The sequence below is a fragment of the Vicia villosa genome, unplaced genomic scaffold (assembly GCF_029867415.1).
Source record: "Vicia villosa cultivar HV-30 ecotype Madison, WI unplaced genomic scaffold, Vvil1.0 ctg.000081F_1_1, whole genome shotgun sequence".
Lineage (NCBI taxonomy): Eukaryota > Viridiplantae > Streptophyta > Magnoliopsida > Fabales > Fabaceae > Vicia > Vicia villosa.
The window spans coordinates 1,161,739-1,178,868 of record NW_026705004.1 but is presented as its reverse complement, the minus strand read 5'-3'; the positions used below and the strand labels follow the sequence as shown (position 1 = coordinate 1,178,868).

At 37.9% G+C, this 17,130-nt stretch overlaps 1 pseudogene; it reads right to left on the bottom strand.

Moving 5' to 3' along the window:
• LOC131623824 (beta-glucosidase 13-like) overlaps nucleotides 1-16,763 on the bottom strand; it is an 80,911-nt pseudogene extending 64,148 nt beyond the window's left edge.
• Between the last annotated feature and the right edge of the window lie 367 nt (nucleotides 16,764-17,130).

The following is a 17,130-nucleotide window of genomic DNA, read 5'->3' as shown; positions in this document are numbered from 1 at the left end:
TGAACTGTTTATTTTGAGCTTACAGTCAACGGGATGCCTTGACTTTTGCCTAAGCCATCTTTTTGATTTTTGACTTAGCAGGCTTTTCTTTGTATATATGTTTTTTTCATTTTTTTTTCTTTTTGAAAGATATTGACTGCCTTGCTTAATGATTGATGAACCATCATTGGCTTTTGATTGACATCTCCAACACTTCTTTGATGTGTGCGGATGAACGCTTGTGATTGAAACCTTTGTTGAAAGGTGTACTGACTGATTCTCTTAAAATAGAATGCACAACCAAAATTAACTGAGAACTACCCTGCCCCAGGTTATGATCAAGGGTTTTAATTAGTACAAGAAAGAAACTTCTACTTCTTAGTCTCAAAGGGGTTGACAAGGGATTAACATCCTTATATCTCCACTGTTTAGGAATTGAAACAATGCCTGTACATCGTCAGCATAGTCCGCTCAAAAGCATACTGTATGAGGTTGCGGTATCGTTTTCGTCATCCTCCCTTAAAAGGCTTACGGCTTAGGAGGAGTTGAATATCACAAAACGTATGCAAAGTGAAGACATAATTTAAAATGAGTGATAGCGAATTAATTTATTCAAGACAAACATATGCAATGCACTGATGATGATTATTAAAGCAAATAATGTCTATCATAAGTCAAATGTTTAAACAAACAGAATAGAAATTTCGCACGAAAATAAATCTAATGATTTAGAAGTCTATCTTTCTAGCCATCCACAGCATTAGCAATCTTGTTGTGATTAGGCATGGGAGCAGTGATCACATTAGGAGTTGCAGGAGGGTTGAACTCAATTTCACCAGCGTCGATCATATCTTGGATCTTATTCTTCAACGGCCAACAATTATCTGTGTCATGTCCAGGACTGTTAGAATGATATGCGCACCTCGCATTGGGCTTGTAATTAGGAGCAGAGGTGTTAGGATTCTTAGGAGGATCCCTCAGAGTGATCAATTTTGCCTTTAACAGATGTTGTAAGGCTTGAGCTAGCGACATATTGATCTTTGTGAATTGACGTCTGGGTGTATCTTGTTTGTTTTGACGACCTTGTTGAGGCGCCGGTGTGGAGCTCAGAACTGCCCCAATAGATTGATCATGGCTTATCCTTTTCTGCCCATACACCGCATTGGAATCTGACCTCCCATTGAAATGCTTCTTTGTAGTACCCGAGGACGTAGCCACTTGAATCTTACCACTTCGAATGCCACTCTCGACACGTTCCCCAATCAGTATAAGTTCAGTGAATCCAGATGATGATCTTCCCAGCAAATGACTATAGAAAGGACCAGTCAGTGTACTCATAAACATATCGACCAATTCTCTGTCAGCTAAAGAGGGTTTGACTCTTCCAGCTAGATCTCTCCATTTTTGGGCATACTCCTTGAAACTTTCCTCGGGTCCCATAGACATGCTTTGTAGTTGCATGCGAGTTGGTGCGAGGTCAGCGTTGTATTGGTATTGCTGATAAAAATCAACAACCAAATCTTCCCAGGTACGAATGTGGGTACTCTCCAGTTGATAGTACCATTCAAGTTGAGTTCCAGATAAGCTCTCTTGGAAAAAGTGGATCCAGAGCTTCTTATCAGCAGTATGAGGTTGAATCTTCCTTACATAAGACCTCAAGTGTAGTTTAGGACAGGAGACTCCATCATACTTAGCAAAGGCGGGAGTTTTGAATTTTGGAGGAATAACGACCCCAGGAATGAGTCCAAGCTCTTCAAAATCTAGCCCAGGTACCTTCTGAATTTCCACGCTTCTCAGACGCTCTTCTAACATCTTGTATTTGTCATCGGGATGTTCGTCCTCATGGTAATAGTCCTCTTCTTCTTCAGAGAGTTTGGCAGAATCGTGGTTACTTTTTGCATCAGTTTTGATACTAGCATCATCATCTTGCTCATCCTCATCACTGTCTTCAGAGGTTTCAGCATCCCTGAGTTGCAAGATCGGTCTAAGCTTTTTCACTCGAGTCTTCTTACCCTCTTTGGGAGTTTCAGCTTCTTCAACCTTTTTGAGAGGGCCTTTGAACCTTCTTCCCAGATTGAGAACACCTTTAGGTTTCTTGGTCTTCTTTTCCTTCTTAGTCAGAAGGGATTTCAGCTCATCTTGCCCCTTGGACAAATTCAAGATCAAGGCTTGGAATTCAGCATTTTGAGCTTGGAGATCCTTAACTGATTGTTCGAGATTCATGATGCTGAAATAAACAGCGAGGAAGGATGAGAGACTCATTGTAAGAAACCTGTTATGCGATGTTATGAATGCAAATGCAATGCTTTCAAGGATCTTTGGGAATTTAGTTAGCAACATTAGAAATGATTTGGGCGCATCTTCGTTTGAAGAATTCTGAATTTTGTCTTTGAACGTCTTTCTTTGAGAACCAAGCTCACCATATCGAGTGGGTCATCGCCTCTGATTCGGGATACTTCTGAATTTTAAAGATACATGGCTAGAGGAAAATAAATCCTCTTGCCCCTTGATAGGTATTCAGTCCTTGATAAGAGCACCTGAAATTGCGCGCCCTGAATTCCTAAGATCCTTGAAAGGGTTAGTTAATTATGTTATGCTTATGATGTCATGATGCCATGATGTTATGAGAATGCGGTTTATTAGACTTAGTGTGAGATAGTAAGGACAAACAGGTCCTCTCAACAAAACCTGCGAGAAAATGAAGGTTAGTAGCAAACACAAACAAGTCACACAAGTCACGCAAGTCACACAATTTTGCCTTATGGTTAGGCTTGCACGTGGTCCCAAGGTATGTACCCTCCCCCTGAAGTTTAGTTGGTTCAAACCTGTCCTATATAAAGATCGGGTTCTAGGGAGCTCATATCATTGACCTTTCTCGAAGGCGCTTATCTCAGTTCGGCAATCGAATCGCCAACCGAAAAGGTCCTGAAAGTCCAGTCCATATGAGTGTAGCTTCGAGTATCAACCAACTTCGGTCGGAACCAAAGCCAGCCATCTCGCTACTTTCTAATAAGCAAAAGTCAAGTTCGACTAAGGTTCTAATGGCAAATTAGTGCTTAATGACACCACGCGGCAGCCAAGCATTTCCTCAGGTCGGATCCCAAGGAACACCAGGACAAACCAATGTGTCACACTAACGATAGCCATCAGATCAACCACATCAGTATACGCTGTGCAGTCTCATTGATCTCATGCCATTTACCTAAGGTACTCAGATCCGGGTTAGGATCTTTCACACAGCAAAACACCCAAAACAGCCCATGCAAAAATAAAGGAAACAAAGCAAACAATAGAAAACATTTAAGTGATTCCTAAACTTTTAAGGTAACCCCTCTTTTTAATCGAAAATCCCCAGCAGAGTCGCCAGTTCTGTAATACGGTGAACTGACTTTATTTGAAATGTTGCGGATAGCAAGAGTCGCCACCGACTTTTATTTTATCCAAATATCGGAAAGGCTAAAAGAACAGGAAAATACCTTTTAAAAAGATTTTGAGTTCGGGGGGTAATTATGCAAAGGGAAGGTGTAAGGCACTCTTTGCATCCATGGTTTTCCATGGGCTCTTAAATCCTTTGCTCTTTAGTTTTGAAGCCAAAAGTTTTAGAAAATGTAGAAAAAGAGTAATAAGGACTTTAGCTCGTAAATGAGCGTAGCCTTATTGAAGATTTATGAGAAAGAATATGAAAAAGTTTTTTTGAGCAAGGCAAAGCAATTAAGGGCAAATTACCTTATAGTTTGAGAAAGAAATTCTTTTAGCCTTTCAGGGTGAAAGGGTCTATCCTTGCCATAAGAGGGCAGGAAGCCCTTCATTTGGAGGTTGAAGGGTCGTCGCATTATCGTTCGCCATAAGACTGACCCATGCCATAGAGAGGCAGGTAGTCTAAGGGAAGGATCAGAATAGCCTTTTCGTAGGCAGCCAAAGGATACCTCAGCCTTTTTGTAGGCAACTTCCGAGGGTCGAGATCATGCTTAGTGTATCGAAGGCAACATCATTAGGGACCATGATCTTTAATCGAGGCAACATGGCTGAGGTATCCTCGTATTCGAGGGACTGGCTATTCTGCAAAAACACAAGGCAGCAAGGCAACAGGCAACAGAGAGGTTACCAGAAAAGTGTGCGTGGGTGCAACAATCACGTGATTATATTCAGTTATATTATCTTGTAAATTTAAGTGATGCTAATTCAGTTCAAAGTTACACTCCCTAAAATTACTAACCACAGCAATTAATATTAACAGTGATAATGGGGGAAGGGAAATTGTAACCAGCGGAGGAGAGGGAAATTGAAACCAGCGGGATAAAATAAAGAAAATAGGTTTGAAACAAGTAATAATTGAGGTCAGGGTTTAGGGTTACCGGTATTCGTAGCTTTGGCAATTGACGACCCCTGAAAAAGTGAAAAAATAGAAAGCAGAGTAGGGTGAGTGCATAATCGGTTCGGGGGCAAACAAAACTAAACCTAAACAACAAAAGGATAAAGAAATAAAAAAGAATAATAAATAAACAAGCACTTAGCTTTGAATTTGATCTGATATGGTTGGCGGGAAAAGGTTTGCCTCGAGCATTGACCCTGATCATCTGAGAATTGGCAGAAGATAATAGGACATAAGTGTAGAAGGATTTCATTGACAGCGGGAATCAAACCCTAATTAAAATAAAAGGGTAAAAGAAAAATTAAATAAGAAAGAGATCACGACTTAGCTTATGGTTGACGTGGCCCGTAGTCGGAATGCATGAAAAGTCAACCCTGAAAAAGGTACAGAAAGAGAAATATTTTGAGTGTACGCACGATCTTCGTAAACCCTGATTAGGGTATAAGTTAGTCATAGTTAATAGAATAAAAATTAATTAATTGTCGATTTTCAACCCAATTAATTAAGTCGGAAAAAATATGTTTTTGATTAAATTACTCAACCTTAATATGTATGTTAATCAATAAAACAAAAACTTGATAATTAATTTAAACAAATAATTCTACACATTCTAATTATTTAAATAAAAAGTATTTATTAAAAATTAAATTAACAAAAAATATTATTAACCATATATAGTTTCATCTAAAAAGAAATTCAAGAGAAGTTTTATTAAAACTATTTTAAAAGGAATTTTAAGAAATAAACAATATACAAAATATAATTAAAATAAATAAAAGCTGAAAGATAGAGAACTCAGCTTATGCTTGGGTGTGGTAGATCCAGGAGTGCCTATGGTGTAGCAGCGCTTTCTGGGCCTTTGGATATGATTACCCGTCCATCCGATGGTGAGATTTTGAAGATGCATCGTGATCCTGCGTGGAGACGCTCGTACCTGATCTGCAAGTGAAGGTTATTAAGGAAAAAAATAGTGAAAAATAATTGCCAGAGGTGGGGATCGATCCCACCCCCTTGCGCACCAGAACCTTATACACATCACCGCCACTAAACCAAACGTACGCGCTGATAATTAGATTCGCCTCGTTAACATATATTAAAAAAATGCGTTATAAACTCAAAAGAAAAAACCAAAGCGCGCGCAGGCTTCTTCATCTTCCTCGTGGGACTGGTTTTGCTGCTACCATATAACCACGATTTAGCCACGAGTTTATGGTAGCCAATTCCTGTAAATTACAAACTCACAAAATACACAGCATAAATTCATGAGGGAGACATGGACCGACTAGAAATTTGCTTTCGAGTCCAATGGAGCCCCTAATTCGGACTAATTTTACCTGTAGTCAGAGTTCCCAATTCACAATCCAAAAACCCTAAAACATGGTGGATCATTCAAATCGCAATGAAAATCAAATTAAACATACAGAAACGGTCTAAGCATTAATCTAAACACGAATACGCAACCAAAATCCATTTATGATGCATGATGAATTATAATCGAAGCACAGAAAAACTAAGCAAATCGTGGCTTGTTTGGATGCGATTCTGGACGTTTCCAAGCTTGGTAGGGATCGTAAATCACTCAGGAGTATTCCAGGAACGCGCTTTAGTCTTCAAAACTATCTTAATCTATCCAAAACTCCAAGAACGAATTTCAACTTTTCTTCAATATTATGGTTCGATTTTGGGGTTCTTGAGCAGTCAATTACCAACCCTTGCCATCTTATTTTGTTGTCTACTTATAGGTGTATGATTAGGGTTGACAGATGTGGATTAAATCTTTGTGAATCTTTGATTGTCAATTTGAAAATTTTGATTGAAAAACATGATTTCCAATCTTTCTAAATTTGCTCAATTTCAATATTTTTTCAATCACCCTTGGAGAGAACGAAATCACATGGAATATGGGGACAAATGATGATAGGATTTAATTCAAATTGGTCCCTTAAACCATATCCTTGATTTTCTATTGATTTACTTAATTTTAATCATTTTTTAAATAGATAAAAAATCATAATAAATCAAATAAATCAAACAATTTCGTGGGAATTGAATTTTGAGGCCTTGAATAACTTGTGGATCAAGATTGAATCAAAATAACTTGGGCCCATTTGCAAAAATATTTCAATTCTTTCACATTTTTCCTCTCAAAATAGTCCAACTTTGAGAAGGCCTACCTCTAACCAGTGTCTTTGGTCTCATATCAAAATTATTTTCCATGCTCCTTATATGTCTTTTTGAAAAAAGTGACTTTTTGTTGACTTTTGAAAAGGACCTATAATGTTTTGGTCCATATCTCTCAAATGAAGCATTTTTAGACTTGGCATGTGAGAGAAAAAATTGTAGAGAATCCAATTTCCTTCAAAACGAGCTTTGGATGGGAAATTTTTTATGTTCCATGTGAAAGTTATGGTTGGTCAAAGTTCAGTTGACTTTTCCTATAAAAACCCTAATTTGGAAAGCTTTTGATTTGTTGAATTTTGATCTTCCCTTGATGAACCATGATCAATTCTTGATTAAATGGTGAATGGTACTTCAATATGAGGATCTTGACAAAAAATCAGGAGTTTTGATTTTACTCTGACCACAGTTGACTTTTAGGTTACCCTAGTCGACCGTTGTCTTTCTGAACAATTGAGTGATCAATCCTTAGAGGTGAGACTTGATACTTGTCATGGGGATGATGTGAGATATATTGAGCCATATGAGATGCCTTGGAGCCATTGATTCACTGGTTTTCCTTTGAATAAGCCAAACCCTAATTTATGAGTCTTGTATAGGAGAATGTATCTAGGAGCTTTATGTATTGATTTGAATTTGAATAGGAGAAAATGTATGGGCAAATTTTGGGGTATGACACCCTCTTTTATCTAATATCTCTAATCCCCAGCAGAGTCGCCAGTTCTGTAATACGGTGAACTGACTTTTATAATCGAAAAATGTCGCGGTAAGCAAGAGTTGCCACCGACTTTTATTTTCTCCAAATATCGGAAAGACTAAAAGAACAGGAAAAACCTTTTAAATAAAAACAGGGTTCGGGGGGTAATTATGCAAAGGGAAGGTGTAAGGCACCCTTTGCATCCATGGTTTTCCATGGGCTCTTAATTGCTTTGCTCTTTGTTTTCAGAAATGTAGAAGAAGAGAATACGGACTTTAGCTCGTAAATGAGCGTAGCCATATTGAAGGTTTATGAGAAAGAATATGAAAAAAGTTTTAGAGCAAGGCAAAGCAATTAGGGGCAATTACCTAGTTAGATGAAAAATGTTCTTTTAGCCTTTCAGGGTGAAAGGGTCCATCCATGCCATAAGAGGGCAGGAAGCCTTTCATTTGGAGGTTGAAGGGTCGTCACAATGTCGTTCGCAATAAGACTGTCCCATGCTATAGAGAGGCAGGTAATCTAAGGGAAGGACCGGAATAGCCTTTCGTAGGCAGCCAGAGGATACCTCAACCTTTCGTAGGCAACTTCCGAGGGTCGAGATCATATTGGTGTATCGAAGGCAGCATCATTAGGGTCTTATGACCTTTGCATAATCGAGGCAACATGGCTGAGGTATCCTCGTATTCGAGGGACATGGCTATTCTGCAAAAAACACAAGGCAATAGGCAACAAGGCAACAGGCAACAGAGAGGTTACCCCAAAAGTGTGCGTGGGTGCAACAATCACGTGATTTGATTCAGTTATTTATCTTATAATTAATTATTCTAAGTTGATTACAGGCTTGCACTCCCTAGAATTACTAACCACAGCAATTAATATTAACAATTAAAATAATAATGGGGAGAGGGAAAATGAAACCAGCGGGGGGAAAGGAAAAATGAAACCAGCGGGATAATAATACTATAGGTCTAACACAAGTAATAATTAAGATCAGGGTTTAGGGTTACCGACTATTCAAAGCTTTGGCAATTGGCAAACCCTGAAAAGATGGGAAAAATATGAAACAGGATATATGTGAGTGCATTATCAGTTCAGAGGCAAACATGACTAACCCTAATCAATAAAAGTAAAAATACGAGAAGAGGGTAAAAATACTTAGCTTCGATTAATGAAGGTTGATGGGCAAAGATTTGCCTTGAGCATTAAGCATTGACCCTGACCATTAAAGAATTGGCAAAAGAATAAAAAGAAGAGGTGAGTGTAGGAGGAGTTCATTGACAAGGGCACTAAATCATGATTAAATAAAATAAAAGGTAAATAAATATTTAAATAAGAGAGGTTAGAACTTAGCTTTTCATTTGACGTGGCGCGTAGTCGGAATATATTTGAGAAGCAACCCTGGAAAAAGGCACGGAAAACAAATATCTCAGTGTATGGAATGATCATCGTAAACCCTAATTAGGGTACGAATTAAATAAGAAAATATAAACGATTTAATTAATTATAAAATCAGACACACAGGTATTTTTTAGGAATTTTTTAGAATTAAAAAAAAATAAATATGAATTTTTGAATAATTATAAGTAATTAAATATAATTTAAATAAGTTAAATAAATAAATATATAGTAAACAATTTAGATAAAAGGTAATTATAAATAAATAAATGAATAAGAATAATAGAAAATAATATATAAATAATAATTTGAATAATATATATATGAAATAAAATAAAATAAAATAATAAAAAAATTAAAATACTTAGCTTATTGATCCTATGAGGCAGCTTCATGATGGACCATGTTGGACATGCCCATTATGGGACGTTGGATTATGCGCAGGGAAGATCCTGTGGCCTCTCGTTGGAAGCGCATAGTGCACATTCATAGGACGGAAGCACTGGATTTATCAAGTTTGTATTTGATAAAAATAAGTGTGTTACCTGGGGGATCGAACCCCCGTTTGGGCTATGAACAGTGTGCACGCCTTGCCACTCGTTCCAGTTTCGCTTGTTGATAATGATACGCGTGTAAAACATCATATACGAATCATGTAGTACAAACCAGAAAAACGCGCGCGATTCAAATTGCTCCAATACCAGGATGACACGCCATCATCTTCTTTGACACAATTCTGTAAATAGCTTTTTACAGCGCTCATTTACAGAGAGCTGTAAAAACGAACACTTTCCACACCTGCCAAACACTAAATAGCATATATACGCACAAAAATAAAAATAAAAATCACAGTTGGCTTCGTCTTAGCCATACGAACCTGTTCATACCAAAATTAGGGCCTGATTCTCACTAATTTACGAGACCCTAATTGGAAACCCTAAAATTCTCGGACGGCCACCATCATCAATTAAGCATAACAATGCAATTAAAACTCCAGATAGCATTAACACATTAACATGAACATATATATGCAATCAATTTCTATAAATAATGCATGAATGATGTAAATCGAAGTTATGAAAGAATGGTGCAAACCGTGATGAATTTGTGATGATTCTTGGTGCTTCACTGCTTGAGGATGAATGGAAAACGTTCTATGATCCTTCAGAGATGCGTTTAGACCTTCAAAACACTTTGAATCACTCTCAAACTCCAAGAACGATTTGGATTTTTTCTTGATTTTAGAAGCACTCGGTCTTGACTTTTTTGGCTGCAGAATTCTCTCAAAAACCGTCCCCTTGTACTTGTAGTGCTTGTGTACTTATAGTGGAAGATTTGAGGGTAACAAATTTGCATAGCATCTCTTTTGAATCTTTGATTGAAATTGTGAGAAATTTGATTGATAAAAGCTTCTAAAATTGGCCAAATCTCGATATTTTCTAATCAATCTTGTATAGCACGATAATATGCCTTAAATGAGGATTGACTATGATTGAAGTTAAAGGAACATCAAATCTTTGATATTTTCTTTGAATTTTTTGATTTATGTTAATTTTAAATGAATAAAAATCCATATGAAATTAAATAAATATTAAAAATTCGTGGTATTTGAACTTGGGGCCTTGGATGACTTGTGGATCAAGTTTGGATCATAATAACTTGGGCCTCTTTGTAAAAAACTTCAATTTGAATCTTTTTTCCTGCACATTTTTCCCTCTAAAAAGGTCCAACTTTGCCAAGGCCTATCTCTCTGAATTTTTGAGGTATGGAGGTGTTCCATGACTTTTTAGAAACCTTAGAGAGTCCTCTAATCAGTGTCTTTGGTCTTATATCAAAATAATTTTCCATGCTCCTTATATATCCTTTTGAAAAAGTGACTTTTTGTTGACTTTTGAAAAGGACCTGTAATGTTTTGGTCCATATATCTCAAATGAAGCATTTTTAGACTTGGCATGTGAGAGGAAAAAATGTAGAGAATCCAATTTCCTTCAAACTGAGCTTTGGATGGAAAATTTTTGATGTTCCATGTGAAAGTTATGGCTGGTCAAAGTTCAGTTGACTTTCTCCTATACAAAACCTAATTTAGAACCTTTTTGATTTGTTGATTTTTGATCTTTCCTTGATGAACCATGATCAATACTTGATCAAATGGTGAATGATACTTCAATATTAGGATCTTGACAAAAAATCAGGAGTTTTGACTTTACTTTGCCCACAGTTGACTTTTAGGTCAACCCAGTCGACTGTTGACTTTCTGAACATTTGAGTGATCAATCTTTTAAGCTGAGACTTGATACCTGTCATAGAGGTAATGTAAGATACTTTGAGCCATATGGGATGCCTTGGAGCCATTGATTCATTGATTTTCCTTTGAACAAACCAAACCCTAGTTTCTGAGCTTTGTATAGGAGAATGTGTCTTGGAACTTTATGTATTGATTTGAATTTGTATAAGAGAAATAGTATGGGCAAATTTTGGGGTATGACACCTATCAAGCAAACTCCTAGGAGGTTCGCACCGGAGATTCATTCGAAGATCAAAGCAGAGGTCGAAAGACTTCTACAATGCAAGTTCATCAGAACTACAAGGTATGTTGAATGGATTGCTAACATTGTGCCGGTTATTAAAAAGAACGGTTCATTAAGAGTATGCATAGACTTTCGTGATCTGAATGCAGCAACGCCTAAGGATGAATATCCTATGCCTGTGGCAGAAACGCTAGTAGATTCAGCCGCAGGCTTCGAATATCTAAGTATGTTGGATGGATATTCTGGGTATAACCAGATCTTCATTGCAGAAGAAGATGTGTCCAAAACAGCTTTCCGTTGCCCAGGGGCAATAGGCACCTACGAATGGGTTGTAATGCCTTTTGGTCTGAAAAATGCTGGGGCAACTTATCAAAGAGCAATGAATTCTATATTTCATGATTTTATATAAACTTTCATGCAAGTATACATAGATGACATTGTTGTAAAGTCTGTTTCAGATAAAAGTCATCTTGACCATCTGAGCCAATCATTCGAGAGAATGAGAAAACATGGCTTAAAGATGAATCCCCTTAAATGTGCTTTCTTTGTGCAGGCTGGAGATTTCCTGGGCTTCGTAGTCCACAAAAAGGGAATAGAAATTAATCAAAATAAAACAAAGGCTATTATGGAAACAAAGCCTCCATCCACGAAGAAAGAACTACAGTCTTTACTAGGAAAGATAAACTTCTGGAGAAGATTTATCTCGAACTTGAGTGGACGCACGCAAGATTTTTCTCCCTTACTTCGACTCAAGCAAGGAAGGTTTGAATGGCGTGCTGAACATCAAGAAGCTTTCAAAAAGATCAAGCAATACTTGATGCATCCACCAATATTATCTCCCCCAAATGGGAAGAAGCACATGCGCCTGTATATTTCAGCGTCAAATAATACAATAGGTAGCATGTTAGCTCAAGAAGACGATGATGGCATCGAAAGAGCCATTTATTACTTAAGTAGAGTACTCAATGATGCAGAGACTAGGTATAGCGCAATAGAAAAACTATGCCTTTGTTTATATTTCTCTTGTATCAAAATCAAGTATTATATAAAGCCAGTTGATGTTTCTGTTTCGTCTCATTGTAATGTTATTAAACATATGCTATCAAAACCAATATTGCATAGTCGAATCGGCAAGTGGGCTTTGGCCCTTACTGAGTACTCTTTTATATTCCAACCCCTTAAAGCAATGAAAGGTCAAATCGTATCAGATTTCATTGTTGACCATGCAGTGGTTGAGAACCCTCAACAATGTGTAGAATTGAAGCCTTGGAAGTTATACTTCGATGGTTCAACCCATAAAGAAGGAACCGGTTTTGGAATACTAATAATTTCTCCTGATGGAATTCCAACAAAGCTCAAGTACAAGATTGAAGGTCCCTTATGCTCCAACAACGAAGCTGAATACGAAGCACTGATCGCTGGACTTGAAGCTTTGTTAGAATTGGGGGCAACTAGAGTCGAAATTAAAGGAGACTCCGAACTAGTGATTAAACAACTGACGAAAGAATACAAATGTATCAAAGAAAATTTGATCATGTATTTTGTCATAGCAAATAGGCTGCTTAAAAAATTCGAGTATGTGGATTTGAATCACGTCTCAAGGTTGAATAATCAAGAAGCGAATGACTTGGCACAGTTAGCCTCAGGATACAGGGTATCAAAAGAAAAACTAGAAGAACTGATCGAAGTAAAAGGCAAAGCAATGGCCACCAAGCTCTCCCCAAGTGACCTGGAGAACTCACAATTAGGTTTTGCTAACAAAGAGGAGTTTGAAGTTTTAAATATAGACTCTTTAGTAGATACGGATTGGAGGAGTCCAATTGTGAACTATTTAAAAGATCCTTCGACGGACACGGATAGAAAGGTAAAGTATCGAGCCTTATCATACTTCCTAATGGGAAACGAATTGTTTAAGAAAACTCCTGAAGGAGTTTTGCTAAAGTGTCTGGGTGAAGCTGAAGCATATTTGGCTCTCTCAAATGTTCATAGTGGAGCATGTGGTGCACACCAAGCAGGGCACAAAATGAAATGGCTCCTGTTTCGATATGGAATGTATTGGCCCTCTATGTTAAAAGATTGCATAGAATTTGCAAAAGGATGTCAAGAGTGTCAAGAACATGCAGGTATTCAACATGCTCCTGCAAATGAATTAAGTTCAATAATAAAGCCATGGACTTTCAGAGGTTGGGCACTAGATTTAATTGGGGAAATTCACCCCAAATATTCTAAAGGTCAAAGATATATCTTAGTGGGAATAGACTACTTCACAAAATGGGTCGAAGCGATACCACTTGCAAATGTGGATCAGGAGGCTGTGATTGAGTTTATTCAAAGACACATTATATACAGATTCGGAATCCCAGAAAGTATAACCACAGATCAAGGATCAGTGTTTACTGGGCGGAAGATGCAAGATTTCGCCAAAGAAATGGGGTTCAAGTTGTTTACTTCTACACCTTACTACGCTCAGGAAAATGGACAAGTTGAAGCAGCAAATAAGATAATAACTGGTCTCATAAAGAAACACGTAGGGAAAAAACCCAAAAGTTGTCATAAAACTTTGGACCAAGCACTCTGGACCTGTCAAACGTCGCCAAAAGAAGCTACAAACACCACACCGTTCCAATTGACGTTCGGACACGATGCAATGCTCCCAGTTGAGATATACTTGCAATCAGTACGGATCCAAAGACAGAGAGAAATTCCTCCAAACATATATTAGGAATTGATGATGAACGAACTAGTAGATTTGGACGAAGACAGACTTCGAGCGTTGGAAATGATAAAAAGACAAAAAGAAAGGGTGTCCAGAGCATATAATAAAAAGGTGAAAGGTAAAACATTTATTAACAATGATTTAGTTTGGAAAGTTATTTTGCCTATAGATCGAAAGAATCAGGTTTTAGGTAAATGGTCCCCACACTGGGAAGGACCCTTTCGAATCTTAAAAGTATTCTCAAATAATGCTTATGAGATAGAAGAGTTGGCAGAAGATCGTAGGATCTTAAGAGTGAATGGGAAGTATCTGAAAATATACAAACCAAGCATGCACGAAGTAAAAATTGCAAAAACGTAGATATTCAAAGTATGCTACGTAGGCCAAAATGGTTGAACAAGCACCAAAATGGCTTCGTGTTTAAACAAGATATGTGGTAAATAAAGTAAGAAGACAAAGCAATGTCAAAATACATTTCATTAAGATCAGAAGAGTACATTCATTCTGGAAGATTGTGTTCCCACGAATAACAAAGGCTACAGAAATAAAGCATACTAGAGGCTATTAAAAGGAGCATTCAAAAAATAAAACTAAGACCTATAACATCTCCATCAAAGCTTCAAACAACGCACCCTCTAGTTGATCCTTTGTTCTATACCTTCCAAAGATAGCAGGGGCAAGCTTTCTGATTTAAAGAGATCTAGAGATCCTGACTTACGCATTCTTCTAACTACACCTTTTTTGAGAAATATGTAGGACAGCAACCTTCCCTAAGGAAGACACGTCACTACACCATGACGAGAGGCAGCCATAGCAACAGCTTCGACAAGCTGCTTGAAGATCAGCAATGGAAAGTTGATTTTCCTTCCTCGGAGAGCACAGGGTATGAACTCCAAGTCTTCTACCATGATGCTGTCTTGATCATGGTTTCGTGGATGAAAGTTGCCCACTAACAGTTGGTGCCAAACCCTAATGATCTTAGTGCTAAAGGGATCATTAGCCATGAGGGACCTCAGGACATCAGAGGTAGTCATGTTAATGGTGTTACCATCAAACGATTCTCCAAAATTATCACACCTCAGCAGTTCAGAGATGGTTGAGGGAGTAATGGTAATGTGAGCCCTTCGAACCTGAGACATAATGGTGGTTCTTCCTTCTGGATCTATGCGGAGGGACGCAAACATCTAGAAATCTTCCAGCATGTTAGGAAAAATGGACCCCTCCAGGATTTCCTGATAAAACTGGAGTTGTTGGTCAGCAAAGAGTACGCCAATATTGATGCGGTTTTCATCGAATTCCTCCTCAAAGAGATTGAATTCCTTTTTGATGCAGGACCGGATGGTAGCGTAAGTTAAAGGTTGCGCCATTGTGAGGATGAGAAGTACAAGAGGTTTTATCAAACTCTGTATTTGAAAGGGTAAGGAGAAGAAGGGAAAACTTTGATAAGAGTTTGATAAGAGAATGAAAGAATGAGTAGAATGCTAAGCCTTATATAGAAAACGTTGTCCTTAAAAGAACGATTTATCTTTTAAGTGTTGATTGGACTGCGTTTGGTATCCCCAAGAGAAGTTATGGATTCCGCCGTTTCCCACCTTGGAAGTTGGAGTCTAATCATTTTGAAAACTGATACACGCACGTCTCAAATAGACGTTTTGGAAAAGTGATGTCATCATTTAATGATGGTTACGGCTAGGGGAGTGGAAACGTCAAGTCTAGGTGTGAGAGGCTGCGAAGAGTAATCATGTCACGTGGGGGCATTATTAAAGTCATTATGATAATAAAAATAATTTTGGCAATCTTTAGGAATTGTTAAAACGCTACTCGTGACAACTACATAATTTGAAGTATGGAAGACTGAAAGTTAAAATTGCATATACATTCCTAAGGAAGTTTGATTACAATAAAGAAAAAGAACTAAGTACGAAACACAAAAGGATAGCACAAGGTCCAAAGTGGTTAATTAAAATCCTTGGGAAGGTTATCTTTCATCTTTGAATATTGAGATTCCCATAAAGACATATGACATTCGATTAATGCTTGTTGTCTTTTCAGTTCTTCGATCTCTGGCACTAGCTTCTGTGCCGTCTCGAAGTGTTGAATCCCTAACTGCGCCACTTCAGTCAATTCTTCCTGATGAGTTTGTTGGATTGTTGCCTGACGAGACTGGGTATTCTTTATCTTCTCTTCGAGGAGTTCAATTTCTTGTTTCCAGGATTTGATATTCGCTTCACAATCTTCATATTCCTTTTGGTTCTTCGAACGTTCAAGCTTAAGGGCGTTAGCCTTTTTTGTTGCATCATTTGCAGCTTTCCAAGAAGAACTATGAGAAGTCACCTTTGTTGCGAGTTGTTCGTCAACATTTCATTTTCGAAGAAGATTAGATTGGAGTTGATCAATCAGAGAACCCAGTAAAACAATCACTTCCGAGACTTCCTCTGAGACCAGAAGTAAATCCACTTTCTTCAACAGATTGTTTAAGCTATAACATCTGGTGGAATCCTTGCTTAGAGCTTCAACGAGGTTGGTTTCAAAGAACTTTTCCCTTATTTGACGAAGGAGATTAGGAATATCATCCTTGTCGCCAGTATCCGCCAGGACATTAGAAGAAGTTTCAAGCCCAATGGGCGAAACGTTATCAACACTCATCATGGTCTTGAGGAAGCTTACGGGATCAGTTTTCTTGAGTTGCTCCAGTTCTGAAGGAGTAAGAATTGCGGGGGCTTGCTTAGAAGTAGTCACAAGAGTGACTATAGTTCCGAAGGTTGAAGTTTCATGAGGACCAGGTGTAGGCAAATTGGAAGTTTCCTCCGCAACATCTTGCTCAGATATAGTATCTTTACTGTCAGTTGGTTGTCCGGCTGCATTATCACTATCCGAACACTGAGGATTTTCCCCCATATTTTCATCTTGATGAGTAGGTGGAGAATCATCATTTGAATGGCTTTCTTCAGCAGGCACAGTTGGAATGATGGTTGCAAAGGGCTGAGCGTCTTCGAGAACCGGAGAAAGCACAGGGGATTTGTGTCGAGAAACACCTGTGTTGGACAGTTAGAATTGATCAAAATGGAAAAGTTGTAAGAAATTCATCTGTCATTCGAAAAGGCAGACATTTACCTCGAAGATTGTCAAGATCGATGTTTAGACTTGAGGTTTTGAGATCAAAAGTAGTTGTGCCCACATCATCCTACATTTGCAAGGTAAGATGTGAACTTAATCATTAGAATTAAAATTTGAAAAAGATGATTATGTTGTGAAATCCAAATAC